The following is a 14,919-nucleotide window of genomic DNA, read 5'->3' on the forward strand; positions in this document are numbered from 1 at the left end:
TGGGCATGCCGTGCTAACTGCTAATATTTATTTTCCTGCAAACAAAACCCAATAGCTCTAACCCAAATAAAAACACCAAAATCCAAATCCATTTAATCTACCTATCCCTAACCTAATACCAACCCAACACCCAAACAAACCCCAATTACCCAAAACCCAAAACAAACCCAATTCCCCAAAACCCAAACAAGCCCAACGAAACTCAAAAGAAAAAAAATGAAATGAGGGTCAAACGACCAATAGCCCAAAGGAAAAGAAGGGAAAAGAAGGCCCAAACCAGCCAAGAACAAAAAAAACCCACAACCTCCCCACCCTTCCTCTCCCTTTCCCTTTCTTCTTCATCTTTTCTATACAAAAAACCCCAACCCCTTTAACACCATAGTGCCACTGCCATCACCGCTCAACCAACTGTTATTTCTACACCCCCACATCATTTCACCGAGTTGACACCAAAGAATGCTGCTTCACGAGAACAGTCACTCGTCTCTTTCCTCTTTTATCGCCGTCGAACTCGGACCTCATAGCACACTATGATCTAGCCTGTCTCTCATCGCCGACCAACTGGTTTTCTTCTCCTTCCCATACACGTTTTTTTCCACCATTAGCACCATCACCATTAAAGTCCAAACTCCACCACACTCTAAACACCACCAATTTTTAACAACACCAACCCCCACTCCAACATCCTTAACCAGTCATTGTTTCTACAACCCCACCACCACCCTTCGAAAGTCGACCCAAACCAAATCCCCACTACCCAACCATAAAAGACTAGCGAGAGCCACCGTCAACTGCCGTTAAATGCAACCACAAATAACCACTTCTGTTTTCCAAGTCTGACTACTTGTCATGGTTCGAACAAGAACCCAAATGACCTACAAATTTCCAGCTTCACTCAATCGCAGATGGAACCAATTTTTAGTGCCTCTAGTTGTCAATTTAGATGATGATGACTTAGAACTGTCTCTTACCCCTACAAGATGAACGGTTTCACCTATTAGGAATCGTCATCGATGAAACCTAACTCCAATCAAGACAGAACATCCACACAGCATCCCTGCTACTTCTGAAAGGTCGATTCCTAACTTACAACCTATTTTACCTTTACTAACATACTATGTAGGTTATTCTGATGAGACCAAGACTTCTAATGACTGTGGCGAAGGTCCTTCGACTAGAAACAAGTATGTTTCTCAGCGTGGAACACAGTCGTCTACTACTCGCACACATCGACCACTAATTTTTTAGTAGCGACGCCTCCACATAGCAGTACTGACGCTGCTGGAAATTTGAGTCCACCACAAGGCTCACCTAATGAAAATGTTCGACCGTCCTAAGACAATCAACGTAATAGGTGAGGCCATAACTACACTACTCCTACTGAAGGACAATTACGAGAGCCTCTAAGCTTTACAACCTCAGAGCATAGTGCATGATACGACAACATTCGACAACGTCCACTCCTAGTCTGTAAGTAAATTGATCTTTACAGTCTTGACATGTTAAATATACGTGATGTTGTGTTGAATTATTTTGATGCTATTGGTTGGAATTCATTTGCAAATATTTCGTGTACTGCATATTATGAACTATTTATGAATTTTACACAACATTTAGCTTCAATATTAATGCAGTACTTACTGTTAAAACTCAAAATGTTGTCTATTTTCGATTACTTGGTAAAGACTTTAGGATGTCTATTTTAGATTTTAATGTCGCCATGGGCTTCATTGACCCTGACGATGTTCAAAACGATTTTTCCATATTGCTTTAATGGATATACTAAGTGATTTTGATGCAAATGTTGTTTATTCTACTTTAACTCATTATGGGAATCAACTTTATAATCTCAAAAGCTCTGAGGACTTGTTGGTGCATGAATCCGCTTTAAGATACATACATCATTTTTTAGCTTTTAGCTATTCCGGTTGAAATGATTCATCATCTATTTTAACTAAAATAGAATTATTCTTTTTTGTGGTGTATGCATTCTGAATTTAAAGTTAATTTACGATATTGGTTTGCGTAAAATTTCCTTTTTGTTTTATGCTCTATTCGACCACTGATACTTGGCCCATATATTACAAATTTAACCTCTCAACTTTTTCCCTCTGAAGTCGATTTATCATTGATAAGTCGTAATTTAAACATATTTTTATCCCATGCTCAGCACATTTTTGGATGAATTATAATTAGTTTTGTGGAATTTGATGCTCCTAATCTTTTAATTTCATGTTTTATACTTAGGTGAGCATAAGAGAGTAAAAAGAGTGAGAAATAGGCCAAAAATGGAGAAAATGGGTCATCGTGGGAAATCAACACGGCCTGGACTTCCTCACACGGGTAGACTACATGCCCGTGTCTATTTAGCAGACTTTAACACGGCCGTGTCCCTGTCGAGCCCAAGTCTAGTTATACTTAGAAAAGATCACTTTTGAGGGTTTTGAAGCATTCTAAAGCCTATATAAACACCTGATGGGGCACCTAGAGAAGAACACACGGAGTGGGAGGCAAGGAATTACTCGAAGAAAGCCGATTGATCCATCTCAGAAGCCGGATTCTCCTTCAAGATTGAAGATCTCCCTTCAATTCCCTTCAGGGGTTTTTAGGTTTCTTTATGTTATGTTATTATTATTATTCTGAGATGTTTTCTTTTGCACATATGAACTAAATCCCCTAAATACCTAAGGGGAATGAAACCTAAGGCGGATCTTGTTACTATTTTCTGAATTATATGATAAATACTTGATTTGTTCTTAATTATGTATTCTTAATTCTTTCTTTAATATTTTAGGATATTGATTCAAGTATTGATGTGCTTATTCAGAGGAGCAAAAGTCTCTATCTAAGAGTAGATCTAGCATAATTAAGTGGAGTTGATTGCACCCTTAGACATAGGGCGACAAAAAATTGTCGTATTAGGGTCAAATCTAATAAGGGAATCCATAGATTGAGTTAATGAAACACTAGGGGTTTTAATTAGAAAGAGATTTCAATTAATCAACCTAGGGTTAGACGTTGTTAGTCTCGAGAGAGATAATAATATAAATTAGGGATTTCTACGGATCAAGTCAAGTGAATAAATCGTCTAGTTCAGAGTCAAATAGCAAGTGAAGTCTAGGTGGATTCTTCCTTGGGTATTGTCTAAATCAATCAGTTTTCCCAAAAGTATTTCCCCAATTTACTTCCTGTGCATTCTTAGTTTAGTTAATTAGTTTAGATAAAGAAAATCCCCTTATTTTTAGGCTAGATAATAAGAAGAAGGATAATACTAGTACTTTTAGTTCCTGTAGGGTCGACATTCCGGTCTTGCTATAAGCTATACAACTGTTCGATAGGTGCACTTGCCTTTATCGTGATAATAGTTAGTTTTCAAGTACGCTCAATCATAAATATAAAACTTATCAAGCACATCAAGTTTTTAGCACCATTGCCGGGGAACTATGATATTAGGAATGCTTAATTTTTATTACTTTAGCCATTTATTTTATTGCAAGTTAAATTTTATTTTAATTTTGTTTATATTATTAAATTTTCTTTTATTTACTTCTGGCATGTTTTTATAGTTTATGACTAGAAGAAATCCTCAGGACCATTACTTTTTGATAGTGAGATAGAAAGCATAGCTCGCAGAAACCGAAGAGAAATAAGGCAAAGCCTACGATTCATAGAGAAAGAGCAAGAGGACGATATTCAAATCACAACCGAGGAGATGGCTGATAATCAAAATAATCAGTTACCTCCTATGGCTGTTGCAAACCCAATAAATCAGGATCCTGCTCCTCGTACTATGTATGATTATGCTAAACCTACTTTAACAGGAGCTGTATGATTATGCTAAACCTACTTTAACTGGAGCTGAATCGAGTATAGTTAGACCTGCTATTGCTGCAAATAATTTTGAACTGAAACCTAACACGATTCAAATGATACAATAGTTTGTTCAGTTTGATGGTTTGCAGGATGAGGATCCAAACACTTTTTTAGCAATTTTTTTGGAATTCTGCGACACTTTTAAGATAAATGGCATTTCTAACGATGCCACTCACCTTCGGTTGTTCCCATTCTCATTAAGGAACAAAGCTAAACAGTGGTTAAACTCGTTACCAAGAGGGTCAATCACAACTTGGGAACAAATGACCAAAAAATTTTTACTAAAATTTTTTTCACCTACTAAAACAGCTAAACCAAGGAATGATATCTTTTCTTTTGTACAGATGGATCTAGAAACCCTATATGATGCATGGGAGAGATACAAGGACCTATTAAGAAGATGCCCTCACCATGGGTTACCTCTATGGCTGCAGGTTCAGACTTTTTACAAGAATGTGAACCCCTCAACAAGACAACTCATTAACGCAGTTGCCGGTGGAACTTTAAACAACAAAACACCTGAAAAGGTTTATAAATTTATTGAAGAGATGTCACTGAATAACTATCAGTGGCAAGTTATGAGAACAAAACCGACAAAAGCAGCCGGTGTTTTCAACCTCGACGCATTACTATGCTATTTAACTAGGTAGAACTATTAAATAAAAAGATTGACGGTTTGTATGGTTCTACTCAGGTACATCCAGTGATGAGGTACGATTCAAATGGAGGAGGAGCACACACAGAATATCAATCCTTCAACCCTAGCACCGAGAGGGAACAAGTTCAATATATGGGTAATAATAATTCTAAACCTCAAAATAACCCATACAGTAACACTTATAATGCAGGTTGGAGGAACCATCCCAACTTGGGGTGGACAAGGAAATCAAAGGCCACAACATCCCCTAGGTTTTCAACAACCACCTTATCAGCAGGAAAAGAAGCCGAACCTTGAGAAGATGCTAACGAAATTCATCTCGGTGTCAAAAAATCATTTTCAGAATACCGAAACAACACTTAAGAATCAACAAGCGTCGATTCAAAGGCTTGAAACTTAGATAGGCCAGCTTGCTAAATTGATTTCTGACCGACCACAAGGTAGTTTGCCGAGTAATACTGAAACTAAGCCAAGGAAGCAACTTAATGCGATTACTATTTGAGATGAGGAAGGGTTAGTTAAAATTAAACCAGACTCGAGGAAATAACTTGTAGTAAGTAAATGTAAGGATGAGGTGGACCACAGTGAACAAAAACCGCTAAGTAGAGAATATAAACCTCGTATGCCATATCCAAGTACGACAAGGAAAGACCACACGAATGAACAATTTGGTAAATTTCTTAAATTATTAAAGAAATTACATATTAACTTACCATTTATTAAAGCTCTTTCGCAGATGCCAAATGCAGTTAAATTTTTAAGGTAGCTTTTAGAAAATAAACGGAAGTTGGATGAGGCATCACATGTGGAGTTAAGTGCAATTTGCTTAGCCATTATACAGAATAAGCTACCCAAAAAATTAAAATATCTAGGGAGCTTTACTATTCATTGTTTAATTAGTAGCTTAGATATTAATAATGCATTGGCTGATTTAGGGGCGAGCATTAACGTCATGCCCTACAAAATGTTCAAGCAACTAGGTCTTGGGAAACCCAAACAAACTAGGATGAGCATTCAGCTAGCAGATAAAACCATCAGATTTCCTATGGGTATCATTGAAGACGTACTTGTCAAAATCGATAAATCTATATTCCCAATTGATTTTGTTGTTCTAGACATGGAAGAGGATAGTGACATACCTTTGATTTTAGGATGACCCTTTTTAGCAACTGCTAGAACTATTATTGATGCTGGTACGGTGAACTTACACTTCGTGTGGGTGATGAAACAATCTCTTCAAGCTCGTAATCCGAGTAACACAGCAAATATTGAGGGTGGTTGTATATATCATGCTACTAATACTGATCATTTGGTGCAACCTTGTAACAGCCCTAATTTGACTTTAGTCGGAATGTGGTTTCGAGACCACAAAATCGAGTCATAAAATTTAGTTAAAATTTTATTTGCATACCTTATATGTGTGGTAGTACTTGTATAAAAATTTGATGTTTTAATTTTTATCTTAGAAATGTGAATCTTGCTCGAAAGGATTTAGTTGAGAGACTTAGAAAATTTGATAGGTAAATAAGTGAGGACCAAATAGTATTGAAATATGAAAAGTTGGGTTTGCATGTCAAAATGCCCCAAACTATGTTGAGTGGCCGGCCAAGCATGGCTTCATTCTTCCAAGATTATGTTGTTATTATTATTTAATGTTGGTAAGCAATTAAAATAGAGGAAAAATAAAGATTAATGATAAGAAAATGAACAAAAAAAAAGGGTGTTCATCCTTGCTACCCTTTAGCCGAAAAACCAAGTGAAAGAAAAAGAGAAAAGCTTTGGAGAAGTCGGCCATACTAGTATCTAAGTTGAGGTATGTTGAAGTTATTCCTTTACATTCATGTATATTTTTGGTTGTTAGTTTGAATTCTATCTATCCCATGGTTGGATTTGGGGTTGTTGGAGAGTTGGAATTTGACAAGAAGCTTAAAATTTTAGTTGAAACCTTGATGCTATTAACATGTTAGTTGTATGGATGAACTAAGTTGCTTGTTATGTTAGCATGAAAGTGAAGATGTTAAGTCATTTTGTTGGAGGTGCCGAAGTTGGGACTAAGAAGGGATGAGTTTTGGCTAACATAGTTGAAAGGGATGTTGCCGATTTTAGAATTTGATTATGGGAGTGGCTATAATGGGCATAAAGATGTTGAACTTAAGAAATGTAGCAACATGCAAATTTATATGATATCACAAATGGAGGTGAAGCTATGCTAGATTGGGAAAAAGTTGATCAAGTGTGCATGAGAAGAATTTAGGTGTTTAGATGATGTTATAGATGACACTATACATGTATATATATATTCAGCCATCAAAGTGAGCATGTAGGTGATGTTGAGTCAAATTTTGGTGCACATTCGGTATGTATATATATAAGTATGCCCATTCGTGATGTTACCTTTAATCATGTATATAATCGACTAAATGGGTAATTAGTAAGAGGGTTGCGAATATACAAATATACATATGCATGTGTAATTGAATTATAAATGTATAGCAAGATGATTAAACTAGTTTATTTATTTATTAAGCCCGAGATGTTAAAGAAGGGGAAACAAGCAAGGGCAAAGCCAAGGACATCGAGTAGCCGGGTCGGAACCGTTATACTCAACGCAAGGTAAGTCCTTAAGCACTTGTTGTGAGAACTCTTTGGATAGATATTTTTCGGAGTGATTTCCTACTTATTAATATGACCATATGTACAATTTGAATTTAGTAAATTGCTTTACCATGATGAATCGACATAGGGCACAATGTGTGCAAAAATTATGTGGCACTATGTGTGCCGATTGGGAGGTTGAAGCATGAGGGAATCTCAAATGCACTATGTGTGTGATTTACTATGGCACTATGTGTGCGATTTACTATAGCACTATGTGTGCGATTTACTATGGCACTATGTGTGCTAACATAATAAGCACTATGTGTGCAACGTTTGGTTGTTGGTATAAATTGTGATGAATGAGGTAAGTGGTTGAGCTATTAACTAAATATCGAATTTGAGGTTGTGCGGTGTATGCATAAATTTATCTAGTGCATCGTTGTTCCAAACTTGAGGAAATGGGTCTACATTGATTGGGCTGACTTGGCATTGATTTAATTGAAGGACTTGGCATGAGATCGAACCAAGAATTTAAGAAATTGTAGCATAGTTGTTATGATTTGGAAAAATGATTTTGTGTTATTTGTTTTCACTTATGATTATTATTGTTGGACGGTAGAGTAGTGCTTATGACTTACTGAGTTATGTACTCATTTGGTGTGCTTGTTTGTTGCTTATCTAGGTTCTTGATCCATTTTGGTGTGCTCGGGACCGTCGTCAAAGTCATCACACCGGCTAACAACTTTTGGTATTTTCTTCGTAGTTGGTCTAGGAGTACATTTTGGCATGTATAGGCTGTTATGCTTTGTTGAAATTTGGTATGTAAACTTTTAGCCATGCGAAATTGGCGTAAATGTTCGGTTGGAATTGGTTTTGTGATGTTTGGACACAAATCATGGTTATAATTTGGGACATGCATGATGAATTATTAGTTAAATTAAGGAAAAGTCATGAAATAGGCATGGTTTGTTTTAGTAATAGATGCTGACAGCAGTAGTGGTGTGGATGTGAAAAATCACTAAAAATAGCAGGAGTGGAATTAAATAGTGAATAAATTATTTAAATGAGCCTTGATGAATCTACTTTCATATGGAAGAAACGAAACGGTCATATGAGTTGTATATTGAGAGATATTTAAGTATTCGTGAAACAGGGCCAGAATGGTTTCTGGATTCCCTGTTCCGACTTTAGAAATTCATTATAAATTAACCAGATATAATTAGGAGTCATACCATATATGTATAGATTCCTCTTTGAGTCTAGTTTCTATAGAAATAAACGGCATCAGTATTGAAGCCCTGCACAGGGAGATATTCAAGTTGTAACGCACGAAGGTCAGTGTAGTCGACCCCTGTAACATGGGAGACTTTAACTAATAAACTGTACTAATTGGCTCGACCAAAAATTTTAGAAAAAAATCTGTAGATGGACATATGAGTATAGTTTTAGGGAAAAATTATGAAACTGATTTTTGAGTTTTGAAACTCCAGATATGATTTTTAAGGCGACAGTGATGCAGTAACCAGCTTGTCTGGAAATTTTTTATGGACTGTGAAAACAATTAAGTTAAGTCTGTGTGCACCTTGTATTCGACTCCGGTAACGGACTAGGGTACGGGGTGTTACAATTTTATTGGTATCAGAGCTATGGTTTAGTCGGTTCTAGGACTACCATAACACGTATGAGTCTAGCTATACATGCCTTAATGTTAATGTTCAAATGTGTGATGACTTCGACGGTTAAATTTTTTTTTTGATTAGTAAATGGATCCCGATGTAGAGAGAACCTTGGCGGATGACGTTGAAAGTGTAGCGGCTGCTCTGCACAAGGACGCCACTGTTGAACCTCGGTCATCTGCGAATAATCAAGGTGAGGGGCTAAACAAGCCTTCTTTACCATGATGAATGAGTGGGTCGCATAATATGCCCGAACCAATCCGGCTGTCCAACAATTTCGAATTTGAATAATCCACCCCAAGAGCCCGTAATGCCATCGATGCCATCGATCCTGTGAGGTTGAGTAAGCTACCAGTAGACTTGATTAGGAAGCGGGCTGAAGAGTTCAGGCCATAGTTACCGATGATGCCGAAAGAGCCGAAGTTCGACTCGATAACACCATTCGGTGTTTGATGAATTGTCATGCACACCGATGAATGTCGAAGTGTGCTATATCCTTGTTGCGGGACTCGACCTACTATTGGTGGAGGACCTTGATTTCCATAGTCCCAAACGAACGAGTTACTTGGGATTTCTTTCAAACGAATTTCGAAAGAAGTATATTAGTCAACGGTTCATCGATAAAAACGTAAGGAATTCTTGGAACTCAAGCAAGGTCGTATGACAAGATCTCGAATCTGAACATGAGTTCGTAAGACTCAGTCGGTATGCCCGGGAGTGTGTGGCCGATGAGGTTGCTATGTACAAAAGATTTGAAGAAGGATTGAATGAAGATTTAAAGCTACTAGTGGGTATTTTGGAGATAAAGGAGTTCGTAACACTAGTCGAACGAGCCTGTAAGGCGGAAGAACTTGGAAAGGAGAAGAAGAAGGCTGAATTTGAAGCTAGAGACTATCGTAAAAGATCGACGAGTAAAGCTCCGTTCTCGACTGTAAAGAAGTTCAGGGAGGACACTAGTAAGTCGAGGACGACTGGGGGAGTTTCCATCAGAGCACGACCATCGACAGACTCCCAAGCTACTTCGGTAGCTAGTGTGGGCAATAATCGTCAAGAGAAACCTGAATGCCCCCAATGTGGAAGACGACACCTAGGTAAATGTTGGGGTAAGTCTACTAACAGAGCCTGTTACGGATGCGGTTCGAAAGACCATTTCATTAGAGATTGCACGGAGCTTGATGAGAAGAATAAGATGCAAGGTGCAAGACCTAGTGGAGTGATGACTAGAGGTAGACCACCGAGAATTTTAGGAGGTAGGGCGATAGTCGAGAGGGGCCTCGACACTACTGTTCGAGCCGAGACCCGTACTCTGCTAGAGCATATGCCATTCGCGCACGAGAGGAGGCATCCTCCCCTGACGTCATCACTGGTACTTTCACTTTCTTTGATACTAATGTGATTGCACTGATTGACCCTGGCTCTACTCATTCATATGTATGTGAAACCTTAGCATCCAGCAAGACTCTACCTGTTGAGTCTACTGAGTTCGTGATTCGAGTGTCAAACCCTTTAGGTCAATACGTACTTGTTGATAAAGTGTGTAAGAGATGCCCTCTAATAATCCGAGAATCCTGTTTTCCGGCCGATTTGATGCTTTTACCGTTTGACGAATTTGATGTCATTCTTGGTATGAATTGGTTGACCGTACATGATGCAGTGGTGAACTGTAAAAGAAAAACCATCGATTTGAAGAGTGCACATGATGAGGTAGTCCGAGTTGAGTCTACCGATTTGAAGGGGGTGCCAGCAATAATATCTTCAATGACCGCTCAGAGATATGTGAAAAAGGGGTGTGAAACATACCTTGCGTATGTATTTGATAGCAAAGAGATGGAAAGGAAACTTGAATCAGTACCAGTGGTTTGTGAGTATTCAGATGTTTTTCCTGAGGAGTTATCGGGGTTGCCACCGGTTCGAGAGATGGAATTGACATCGAGATTGTACCGGTACCACGCCATCTCAATAGCCCGTATCGTATGGCATTAATGTAATTAAAGGAATTGAAAGTTCAATTGCAAGAATTGATGGACGAGAGGTTTCGCTCGACCGAAGTTTTTCTCCATGGGGCGCACCGTATTGTTTGTGAAAAGAAGGATGGAACCATGAGATTGTGCATCGACTATCGTCGGTTGAATAAAGTGACCATAAAGAATAAATACCGTTGCCACGTATTGATGATTTGTTTGATCAATTAAAGGAGCCTCGGTATTTTCCAAGATAGATTTTAGATCTGGTTATTATCGGTTGAGGTTGGAGACTCGGACATACCCAAAACCGCTTTTAGAACGAGGTACGGTCACTACTGAATTCTTAGTGATGCCGTTTGGGCTCACTAATGCCCCTGGTATTTATGGATTTAATGAATCGAGTATTCAGGCCATACTTGGATCGATTTGTGGTTGTATTTATTGATGATATTTTAGTTTACTCCCAAGATGAAGCCGAACACGCCGAGCATTTGAAGGTAGTATTACAGATTTTGTGAGACAAGCAGTTATACGCAAAATTCAGTAAATGTGAATTTTGGTTGAAGGAGGTTAGCTTTTTGGGGCACGTGGTGTCCGCATCGGGCGTTAGAGTAGATCCGAACAAAATTTCGGCCATACTCGATTGGAAACCTTCGAGGAACGTTACTGAAGTTAGGAGCTTTTTGGGGCTTGCCGAATACTACCGACGTTTTGTAAGGGTTTTCGATAATAGCTGCTGCCGTTGATTTGAAACTACTCTAAAAGATGTTGAGTTCGAATGACGAAAACCGCCGAAAAGTTTCGATCGACTGAAGACCTGTTTAATCGAAGCTCCAGTGCTAGTACAACTGGAGTCCGGCAAAGAGTTTGTCATTTATAGTGATGCATCCTTACTTGGGCTAGGTTGTTTGTTGATGCAAGAAGGTCGAGTTGTGGCTTACGCGTCGAGACAATTAAAGCCGCATGAGAGAAACTATCCGACCCATGATCTTAAATTGGCGGCCATAGTGTTCGCCCTGAAAATATGGCGGCATTACTTGTTTGGGGAAAGGTGCCATATTTATTCGGACCACAAAAGTCTTAAATATTTGATGACTCAAACAGATCTAAATCTGCGACAAAGACGTTGGCTTGAGTTGTTGAAAGACTATGAACTTGTTATTGATTATCACCCAGGAAAGGCTAACGTGGTTGCCGATGCTTTGAGTCGTAAAGCACTGTTTGCTTTGAGAGCGATGGATGCTCACCTATCCGTTTCGCCCGATGAGGTGCTAGTAGTTGAATTAAAGGCCAAACCATTATTGATTTATCAAATACTTGAATCCCGTAAAGTCGATTTGAATTGGTCGCTAAACGAAATGAATGTGCCTCGAATGAGGAATCGGAGTTTCGGATTGACAACAATGATTGCTTGACGTTCAAGGGTCGATTATGTGTTCCAAGAAATTCGAAACTTATTTCGATGATTTTGAATGAGGCTCATAGTGGCCGAATGTCTATCCACCCGGTAGTACTAAAATGTACAACGATCTGAAACGTCAATTTTGGTGGCGGGTATAAACGAGACATTTCAATTTGTTTGAAGTGTTTGATATGTCAACAAGTAAAAGCGAACATCAAGTGCCATCGGGATTACTCCACCAATCATGATACCCGAATGGAAATGGGATCGAGTGACAATGGACTTTGTATCTGGGTTACCTTTGACTCGAGTAAGAAAGACTCGATGCGGGTTATTGTTGATAGATTGACCAAGTCCGCTCATTTTATCCTCGTCTGTCTGATTTTTCGCTCGATAAATTGGCGTAATTATACATCTCCCAAATTGTTCGATTGCATGGGGTACCTATTTCTATCGTGTCGGATAGAGACCTAAGATTTATATCGCGATTTTGGAAAAAGTTACAAGAAGCGTTGGGTACTAAGATGCGTTTAGCACCGCATTTCATCCCAGATCGATGGCCAATCTGAACGAATAATTCGGATACTCGAGGATATGTTGAGATGTTGCGTCTTAGAGTTTTGTGGTTCATGGGAAAGATATTTTCCTTTGATCGAATTCGCTTACAACAATAGTTTTCAATCAAGCCTTAAGATGGCACCTTACGAGGCCTTATACGGTCGTAAATGTCGTACCCATTATTTTGGGTGAACTTAGTGAAAGTAAAATTTTGGGGTTGATTTGATTAAGGATCTTTGAGCGAAAGTTCGAGCAATTCGTGAAAGTTTGAAAGCCGCCGGATCGTCAAAAGTCGTATGCGGATTTGAAAAGAAAAGACATTGAATATCGGGTTGGAGACAAAGTATTTCTCAAAGTTTCACCGGAAGAAGGTGCTTAGATTTGATCGTAAGGCCAAATTGAGTCCGAGGTTCATCGGTCCGTATGAAGTATCCGAACAAGTTGGACCATCGGCGTCGATTAATTTTGCCCCGAGCTCGAAAAGATTCACAACGCGTTTTCATGTCTCGATGCTTGACGATATAGGTCCGATCCATCGCACGTAATCACTCCATCCGAGATCGAGATTCAGCCTAGTTTGAGTTATGAAGAAGAGCCGGTTCGCATTTTGATGAGTGAAGTAAAAGAGTTGCGAAATAAGAAAATCCCATTAGTAAAGGTGTTGTGGCATAAACACGGAATCGAAGAAGCCACTTGGGAACTTGAGGACTTTATGAAGGATCGTTATCCGAACTTATTCACTGGTAAGATTTTTCGGGGACGAAAATTCCTTATGTGGGGGAGAGTTGTAACAGCCTTAATTTGACTTTAGTCGGAATGTGGTTTCGAGACCACAAAACCGAGTCATAAAATTTAGTTAAAATTTTATTTGCATACCTTATATGTGTGGTAGTACTTGTATAAAAATTTGATGTTTTAATTTTTATCTTAGGAATATGAATCTTGCTCGAAAGGATTTAGTTGAGAGACTTAGAAAATTTGATAGGTAAATAAGTGAGGACCAAATAGTATTGAAATATGAAAAGTTGGGTTTGCATGTCAAAATGCCCCAAACTATGTTGAGTGGCCGCCAAGCATGGCTTCATTCTTCCAAGATTATGTTGTTATTATTATTTAATGTTGGTAAGCAATTAAAATAGAGGAAAATAAAGATTAATGATAAGAAAATGAACAAAAAAAGGTGTTCATCCTTGCTACCCTTTAGCCGAAAAACCAAGTGAAAGAAAAAGAGAAAAGCTTTGGAGAAGTCGGCCATACTAGTATCTAAGTTGAGGTATGTTGAAGTTATTCCTTTAAATTCATGTATATTTTTGGTTGTTAGTTTGAATTCTATCTATCCCATGGTTGGATTTGGGGTTGTTGGAGAGTTGGAATTTGACAAGAAGCTTAAAAATTTTAGTTGATACCTTGATGCTATTAACATGTTAGTTGTATGGATGAACTAAGTTGCTTGTTATGTTAGCATGAAAGTGAAGATGTTAAGTCATTTTGTTGGAGGTGCCAAGTTGGGACTAAGAAGGGATGAGTATTCGGCTAACATAGTTGAAAGGGGATGTTGCCGATTTTAGAATTTGATTATGGGAGTGGCTATAATGGGCATAAAGATGTTGAACTTAAGAAATGTAGCAACATGCAAATTATATGATATCACAAATGGAGGTGAAGCTATGCTATATTGGGAAAAAGTTGATCAAGTGTGCATGAGAAGAATTTAGGTGTTTAGATGATGTTATAGATGACACTATACATGTATATATATATTCAGCCATCAAAGTGAGTATGTAGGTGATGTTGAGTCAAATTTTGGTGCACATTCGGTATGTATATATATAAGTATGCCCATTCGTGATGTTACCTTTAATCATGTATATAATCGACTAAATGGGTAATTAGTAAGAGGGTTGCGAATATACAAATATACATATGCATGTGTAATTGAATTATAAATGTATAGCAAGATGATTAAACTAGTTTATTTATTTATTAAGCCGAGAAGTTAAAGAAGGGAAACAAGCAAGGGCAAAGCCAAGGACATCGAGTAGCAGTGTCGGAACCGTTATACTCAACGCAAGGTAAGTCCTTAAGCACTTGTTGTGAGAACTCTTTGGATAGATATTTTTCGAGTGATTTCCTACTTATTAATATGACCATATGTACAATTTGAATTTAGTAAATTGCTTTACCATGATG

The 14,919-nt window shown here is 38.2% G+C and overlaps 1 non-coding gene across 1 annotated transcript; it reads right to left on the bottom strand.

Moving 5' to 3' along the window:
- Nucleotides 1–4,185: 4,185 nt before the first annotated feature.
- Nucleotides 4,186–4,291, bottom strand: LOC128292231 (small nucleolar RNA R71). The gene has a single exon (XR_008282215.1). It is a non-coding gene; the product is annotated as a small nucleolar RNA R71 (small nucleolar RNA).
- Nucleotides 4,292–14,919: the final 10,628 nt, after the last annotated feature.

The sequence above is a fragment of the Gossypium arboreum genome, chromosome 4 (genome assembly GCF_025698485.1).
Source record: "Gossypium arboreum isolate Shixiya-1 chromosome 4, ASM2569848v2, whole genome shotgun sequence".
NCBI lineage: Eukaryota > Viridiplantae > Streptophyta > Magnoliopsida > Malvales > Malvaceae > Gossypium > Gossypium arboreum.